The sequence below is a fragment of the Papilio polytes genome, unplaced genomic scaffold, assembly GCF_000836215.1.
Source record: "Papilio polytes unplaced genomic scaffold, Ppol_1.0 DF822845.1, whole genome shotgun sequence".
Classification (NCBI taxonomy): domain Eukaryota; kingdom Metazoa; phylum Arthropoda; class Insecta; order Lepidoptera; family Papilionidae; genus Papilio; species Papilio polytes.
In genome coordinates, this window is record NW_013526359.1 from 1,677,817 (window position 1) to 1,686,893 (window position 9,077).

The 9,077-nt window shown below is 31.4% G+C and overlaps 1 protein-coding gene across 7 annotated transcripts in view; it reads right to left on the reverse strand.

The window, feature by feature from the left end:
- The window catches only part of LOC106105459 (cAMP-specific 3',5'-cyclic phosphodiesterase), a 242,934-nt gene that overhangs the window by 7,321 nt on the left and 226,536 nt on the right, over positions 1-9,077 (reverse strand). The gene's annotated exons all lie outside the window — the stretch shown is intronic.

The window sequence follows — 9,077 nt, forward strand, 5'->3', positions numbered from 1 at the left end:
AAAAATAAAATAAATTCTAGAGGCGCGACGCCCGAGCCAGCGGGCCGGGGCACAACGAACGCACTGTCTCTCCGAGCACACACGCATTTCAAAACGAAAAAGTTAAAAAATTAAAATAAAAAAAATGTTCAAAAGTCTCAAGATATCACGAAATTGTTTTCAAATCACAACGGCCAAATTTCGCACGCAAATAAATTTATAACGCGGCGAAGCTAGAACCGTCCGTACACTACGACTTCAAGTTGTACACTGACTCGACTGAGTGTACTGAAGAGACGCTCGCGCGACCACCGCTCGTGACGGCCTCGTACTTAAACGTAGTAAGCTCTCGTCACTTCTGCCTACGTATAAAAATATCGCTTTCCCAGTATTGCGTTTCACTAGTAAACCACCTGCTAAATATTGGCTCTAATTTCCTTTTACAATACCAAGAAAGTTGAGAAACTTTCACGCGTTGATCATACTTTTTTATTATTCCTATCTAGATACAACTGCTGAAAATCGAGATCAAAGCAGATCGCACGAGTATGAATTGTAAAATTAATTGTTGCAGTTTACTAGCCTTATCAAAGTTTCATGGTCCGATCGTTATTGTTGGTTGGCTTGTACAATTAAATCGATAATATTCCGTGACAAAAGCACTCGCAATAGGTGTCGATAATCTTGTAGTAGCAGATAAAGCGCATGTCGTAGACGGCTCGCGTAGCAACAGTCGCTTAGAAATTGATACACTCGATTAAGGAAGTGACGTAGACTGTTCGCGAGGACAATAACATGCGATAATGTTCGCTAACGTTTTTGAATATTCAGTTACATGTACCTAAGTACGTACATATATCTACACGTGACAGTCAAGGTACATGACTTTATTTAGTTACGCAAGAAAAGGGAAATTAGTATTACGTACCCATCAATAAAAATATTACATCTTCTGTTTTAAGCAGTCAATAAGTAATATTCGAAAGGATAAATTAGTATCGAAGGATTATATTCCGATAGTAGAGTTAAGCCGTCGGAAATAAATGATATTTAAATTTTGTACCAAATCAAAAAGTGTTCATGACACACTTTGTTATCGATTTACCGCGTGATCCCCAGATCTCACGTACACTTGAAAGGGTGAGTGGACTTCAAAGAGATTCAAAGACTTCGTCTTATTGGAATTTTTATTTTATCTTTATTCCTCTGTTTGGTCCAAGTCTGATCATTTTAAAGCTAACTTAGTTTATACAACAGCAAGAATGCCTATTTTCATGTTTTCTTAATCTGATTTTTAATAATCCAACAACCAAAAGGCGCTAATCATAATTATACGGAAAAGTTATATAAACATATAAATTTTATGATGGAAAAATAGTATTTAGGTTAAAAAAAAAACAAAAGCAATTATGATGATTTATACGTAGGATAAAAGTTTGTCAAACCCATCGATAACTAAAGTACTCATAGCCCGTATACACAGTTGTTAAGCTATAAAGGCGAGATTATAGCCAGGATAACATAAAAGTTTATTTTTATCCAAAGCTGATGCTATAAAAACGTTTCTATTTCTGTCCGGACGATATAACAGTAGAATTACACTGTAGTAAAACTTGTACTATTACATATCGTAATCTTTGTTTTGTCACAGAGGACGTAAAGACGGGAACACACGTCAGAAAATGGAGCAGTTGCTTACACGCCTGTTACTGGCGCAATGCGGTTACACATACCAGTAAAATTAAAAGCTTGCATGCCTGTTACTTGCAAGACACATGCCAGTCAATTTCAGGGTCAGTTTTTAGAAAAAAATCGAAATGATTTAGAAAGTATTCCTCTCCCTCTACTGACATGGCCGTAACTGTCACAAAATCAAATATTGTGCTATCTATTTGCTAGTTACATGCATACCAGTTAGCGTATCACTTGCCTATAACTGGCACGTGCAAGTAATTGGCAGTTATTGCTAGGGATGAGGATAATTATTAATACTACGACAGTCAAAACCCACTGTTCGATGGTTTGTCATTCACTTTTTAGTGAGCCATTCACCGACTCATTTGTAGACAGTATAATTAAAACCAGTTGGTTATTTCTTTGTCACTCTTACAAAGTTATTACTATTTACGCCGCAATGATTCATATAACGAATGCGACTCAATTGAGTTGAAGATAAATGTTAAAGTTAATAATTTTAATATGATAACGGATATAAGCTGATTTGTGGGATTAAAGGGATAATGTCTAGATTTATAACATTTGAAAAAGATAATTATTGAGGTACGCAGAATTAAAAAAAAATGTTACCAAAGTGAATGTTTGAATCTTGAAACTTCTAGATTATAACACTTTTAGTTCACAAATTTTCACAAACGCCGAATAGTAGCTATAATTAAAGGAAAAGCTTGTACAGTAAGATTTTCCTACGTTACGGAATTATATCCGTCAGTATCTAAAATCCTTGCCCAAAGCCTTGTCATCAATCTAAATCAACAACTATTTAAGATTGACATTCCAGTAGTGTTTCCAGAACGATAAATTTACTACTCCATGGTCACAACCCTGGCTCTGTTCAATAAAATAAGTTACAAACGTTTTATGGAAGATTAATAGTTTTTAATTTTTTTTAAACAGTTTTATTTTAAATTTTTAATTTGTTCGTTTAATTTTAAATAGTTTTGTTGTTTAAAACATCATCATTGTTTGTTTATACAATAACCTAAAGTGTATACGAAATATTACTAGCTGTAAATGCATGTCAAACTACAAAAAGTGAAACTTACTCTGACATCGTTCTAAATATGTAAAATATTCGACAAAATACATAGTAATATTTGCAGAACCTCATTATTTGAAAGATGTTTTAACGATGATGGAGATGAGACAAAAGGCTGGTATAAGTAGGACACATGTAATTCGGTCAACATTATGCTTTCGGTTTGTTAACATATTTTCATAATTTTAAATACTCGTTGCATATTATCACCCTACATTTCGCGGGTAAAATGATTCACCTGTTCCAAGAAAGAAAACACAACAGTAATGCAAGGCGCCCTCGTTTACGTACAAAAGAAAAAATCTGAGGAAATTTTGATCGCTGGCGCCTTCGTAATTATGTTTGAAACTGCCATGGCTTCAGAATGTAGTTTGTAATTGTAGTTATTTACTATGAAACAATATTATAAATATTCTTTTGTTGATACAAAACGGACAAGCATTGGAAATTAATAGTATCATTAAATTTCATACAATATTTTTGATTAAAAACAGTTAGTTTTAGAATATCGTATTGTTAAGAACAAAATTAGTACCGTGCTGTAAAATTGGCGCAACTCTAGATTATCGGCATAAACGTCACGTCCCTAGCTGACAGCTGTCAATGTCACTAGAAGTATGGATAGATTGACTGAGTCCTGACGAGAAGTGTTTCTCTGAGTTTAAAGCGACAGTATCAATTAAATAAGTTGTCTAAAAGTATAGACCAGGTTAAAATTTATATATGCTTTGGCACCCGGCTATTGTACCCAACGATGAATGGAATTTTATAAAATCTGTTTTAACCTTTAATATATAATTATGTATGGCATTTATAAAAGCCTTGATCACCATCTTACCGTAAGTGTAACTACGGGTCTTTAAGGAACTGTGCTTATAGGTGTTAAAATTGTAACACTTTCCTTGCATTTTTCTTAATGCATTTTTATTTTTAATATAGTTTTCTCCATAAACTACTGTTTGACAATCTCCTTGTGTTATTCACAAGATTGCATATCATTAAATAAATATTTATTGTACAATTTCGCTTTGATTTGTGATCACAAGTAATACTTTGCAGCACGTTGTCTGATTGACAAAAAATTTATACAAGCTTTCGCCCGCGACTCCGTCCGCGTGGAATTGAAAAGAACAAAAAGTAGCCTATGTGTTCTTTTAGATTATCCTTGACATCTATGCCAAATATAATCAAAATCCGTTCAGCCGTTTAGGCTACAAACTCTAACAAACATCCATCCGTCCATCGATATAAACTTTAACATTTACAATATTAGTAAGAAGTAAGATAAAGAGATAATAATTATATTTTTGTATGCATTGAAATACCTCAAAAACTACTGGGCCGATTTCAAAAATTATTGCACCATTAAAAAGCCACATTATCAGGTACATTTTTAATTTTACGCGGATGCAGTCGCGAGCAAAAGCTAGTAATCTATACACAGCGATCGACAGGATTATTACAGATTAAGAACAGTTGAAATAAAAGTGGCTATTTGTGTATTTAGTATCGTAGATAAGATCTGCTACTACTACATTTAGAATGTGGGTTATCTTAAGTAAATGTTGTATAAATAAGATGTAGAGTTGCACTATGCGGTCTGATTGGCGTGAATCATTAGTGTAGTGACACATGTGGCGTGTACAATCTTGTGATCTACAAAGTACGCATTCGTTAATACGGGATACACGCAGTTTGCCCCCACTACGTGATGTAGAGATCAGACTTTATTGCACGCGAGAGCTACGTGTCTCTATCCACGTTTATTTTTTGTTTACGTTGATTCGGTTATCTCTAATAATTACATACAAAAAGTGTATAAATATTCGATTAATAACACTAGATACAGATAATGTTGATTGCATTACAATTGTTTTAAAAAATCAATGAAAATCGAATAGACTGAATATGTCGAAAAAAATGAATATCTCGTTCATACATAAACATTAATCAATTCTACAACAACAGAATTGTCATTTCTTAAATTTAAATTTAGGGTAATAGCTATTCTTATTTAAATTTGACTGATTAACTGATTTTTATTATTAATTAGTCATAATCGAGTAATTGTTCATTTTTTATTTGTCATATAAAATTTAACCCTTTAATATTAATTTGCTTATGGGCACTTTAATCTGATTAGCATATGTTTTTTATGTCAGATGCGTACGTGACCGGAGTGACGTGCTAGTCTGATATATGCATGTATCTATACAATATTATGTTTTGATGTCTATTTCATAATCTGGTTATACATTTAGAAATAACTAAATGTTTGACCTTTGAATTTCGCTTTAGTATATCATACAAAAATGAAATACATATACTAATTTCACTTAAATTTTAAATCAGTATTAAAAAATAAACATAAATTATTTACTCAAATTTTTAATCAGCAGAAAGCGAATAAATTTTCAAAGAATCGATTGAATTAAAACAAAGTTTATCTGGTAGAGCTTTTGGCAAAAAGTTTAAGCATTTACTTTGTTAAAATAATAAATCATTAAGTTGATATAATACATCACAATGAGTTTCCACTGCCACACGTGTCGAAACACGTGAATAAACAAAAATTGTCCTTGTCTTAATCTGTACAAAAATCGTATAACAATATATCTTTAAACGCGTGATTTAATAGTAGAAACTCTGAACACTACTTAAAAAATCATAGTTTGTTATAAATCAAAGATTAACTAACTTAAGTTCGACGGAAAAGTAACTTAACCTAAAAGCAAACCACGCTGAAATATTTGAAATTTACATTTGAATATTATTCAACCATTCGTACCAAAACGGTATCCATAAAAGGCAAACAAATTAAACACGCATGTCGATTCCAAGGCGTTACTATTCATACAAAAAATCTTTTACGGTATGTATAATCGTCACTGATGTTACGTATTGTATGTGGGTCAGGGCTGGCGCGACTCGTAAACATCGCATGGGCCTCATAAAACTATCTCACAAAGTATCTTATCTATTCTGATATAATCGGCTTAATTCTACACAGCTTACAATATTATATTCGTTCTAAATTCGAAAAAAAAAGAAACTAATGGCTCAGCGGAATTTTACTAACATATAACCAGTATAACAAAGGCCTTGACTTTTTTGCCTTTTACAATAGATTGTACTATTCGCATATCTTTTATTTTAATTCTGATGGAAAGAGATATCGATCGTCATATATTTCATCTGGTTTAGACTTCCTGATAGAGGATGAGTTAATAATCATAATATTGGAAAATCACCAGAATTTTAATTGGAAACTTTGAAATAAAATACTGCCAATTTGTAAATTCCGACCAAATTCAACGTCCAAATTTGTATTGAATTAAAAATTATAATGCGACAATCGTTTAACCGGATTTGTAGTAGTCCACTAGAAGCTTAAATGATGAAGCATTTGAGAGTTTTACAAAATAACAACTATGCAAATTCATCTGAAATAAAGTCTTGGTATAGCACGTTCATACCGGTTACTTCAATGAATATCGTATTCTGTGTACGAAATTGTAGACGTAGTTTAATTGGCGCAAGTAGTGTGACGATGCAGTCATAAACTGGTTTAGTGGCGAACCAGTCGATTCAAGCCGGTAACGACCAAGTTCATTTGGAATACTACATTTTATAGTAAAGACTTTACAAGAGCAAGGATTGCGGAGATGGTGAAATGGCGTGATATTTAAATTTTTATCAACGATTTCGATATTTCTTAGAAGCAAGAATATAATTTAATATGGAAAAATTAATGAGAGTACAGAACATTGAAGAAGTAAGAAGAGAGTAAAGATCTACGATGAAAAATAAGTAATTTTCATTTAATAAGTATAATACGAGGGATTTATAATCTATTAATAGCTACAGATAGACAATATTAATTTTTACTTTGCCTTTTATTAATTTACGCATATGCATTTTTTTTCATAGCAAACAAGCGTGATATTAGGTGAGTTGCGTATTCACAAAGAATATTAGGATTATTACATTATGTAACGTCTTCAAAATGAGACTCAATTTTTTGTATGAAAAGTCGGTATGTGTCTTAAAAGTGAGCATAAATTAACATATTCTACTAGAGTCGGTTATCGTTTTATTAACTTTGATGTTCGTGTTAAAGTTTAATTAATACAGAAATACGATTTGCGTTCGTATCTAGATAATATGAGACACGTATCTTTAGCTTGAAGTCAATAAATGTACCTCAGTAATTGTATTTATTAAATGTTCGATACCGAGTGTGTTAAAGTATGTCACTTTATTACGTTATGAGAATAAAATGCAGATTCAATAAAACCTATCGGTGGCTTAGCGCTGCATTGACTTGCTTACGTCACACACTCGATACAATATTTCCTGTATAACAAACCTTGGATTTTATTTTTGAATTGTGTTTGCGTATGGCAATACATTTCTCGAGAGTTAAATATTCTGACATAACAATGTTATATAAGCTCTATCAGAGCCAACGTTTGGTGACGAAATATTCTCGAGCTCTAGTTCACTTAAATTTTATTACATAAAAGAAATTAAATTACTTTTATCGACTGTGAAGAATGAAAATTTACACAATACACTATTTTATTATTGGTTTTATTCACGACAATACAAGCAAAGTACAGTCGAGGATACATACAATTAGGTCAAATGTATCTAAAACTTTGATTGTAAAAAAATAATATACAACATTTAAAATTAAGTGGGAAGCGATAATAATTCTTTGACTGTCCATCAACATATGGTAGATAAAGAAAAATAAGTTACTTCATAATTATATGTATAAAGTTGTCGCAAGTAAACAAGTAGTAGTAATTTAATAACATGTTTCTGAATACAATTCTATTGTGTGGGAAAACTCATTTCGACCTTCTAGTAGTCGATGGCAGCCAGTCGCGCGACTTACTCGCCTGAGGTCGAAAAATACGTCATTTCCTGCGTAGGGTTGCACATTACATTTTTGTTTGTATCAAACTGTTTACAATATAAATTTTTAATTTAATTAAATACATTACTTTAATAAAAATAAACAGACTGCTATAATCAACAATTCAATAAGTAAAACATTTTTATTTTAATTTTCCTTACATCATCATACGTAATTATTTTTGACAAGGTTTCGTCGGTAATAACACGCCGTTAAGGTTATTTTGACAGTCGTAAATTTTTTCTTTGAAACTGAGATTCAATGCTAATTTCATCAACAAGAAACAATTCTTCAATTAGTTTAGTTATATTTGAACATATTGAACTAATCTAAAATTATTAATTGTGTGTAAATTAATTAAAAGGAAAACACACAGAGAAGGCTTTCAGGAAATAATTAACTTTACCGGTTTACGTATTTAATTCCGAGGCACGTTAGGTCAAAGGTCGGTTAAGTCCTTCAAAGTTCTCTTTATTATCCCATATCGTAGGCAAGTTAGGGACTTGTCAAAATACGAGTAATTTGCCAAAGTTTATCATAAATTTAATCGTAAATCTCAATAAAGCATTTTATATTATAGTTTTCTTGATGCTTCACCGATATAACGAAAACTGTTTTAGTTAGTCTTAAACCTTGCTTTATAATTTCGTCAATAATATTATATAAATTTTAGTTGAAATGATAGCATACATACTGTAATTAGCTAGATGTATTCTAAAGACGCAAATGAAATTGAATGGACTGTAACTTGAGAGAAAAGATCACGTCGGTGTCCGAAATGACGAATAGATTACAATAAGGAAATTTATTGACCCTGTGATTTGCATTAATTAACACAAATTAACATTAATATGAAGCTATAACTATCGCTTTCATGATTTTATTATTGTTAGATTTACCACCATAATACTATATTCGTTTGTCTGAATCTGAATAAATCGATAATAATAAATCTTTTGGAATGCAATAATTCTGTACTCTAGACAAATTGCGAATAATAAAAAATGATAACCGATTGTTTTAAGACGTATTAAAAACGCAAAGAAGTTATTATATTTGGCAGCCCTAAGTGAATCAGGTCATTCAGTAACCCTTGCGAGGCGAGTAATTTATTCACGGCTGTTACATTCTTACTGCCATATCTTTACATTTTTGTATACATATATACGATATTATAAGTTATTTTAAAATTCCAAGCACGTCAACATAAATGAGATTTAAGGAATTTTGAAATTACATCAAGTAATGAAGTTTAACAACTAAATTACTTGAATCTGTAAAACAGACAGAAGAAACTATTCCCTAGATAATTGTTAAAAATTGATTTCCATTACACTCAATGTTTTATTTATAACACAAATATATATATATATTAATATATATATATATATATATATA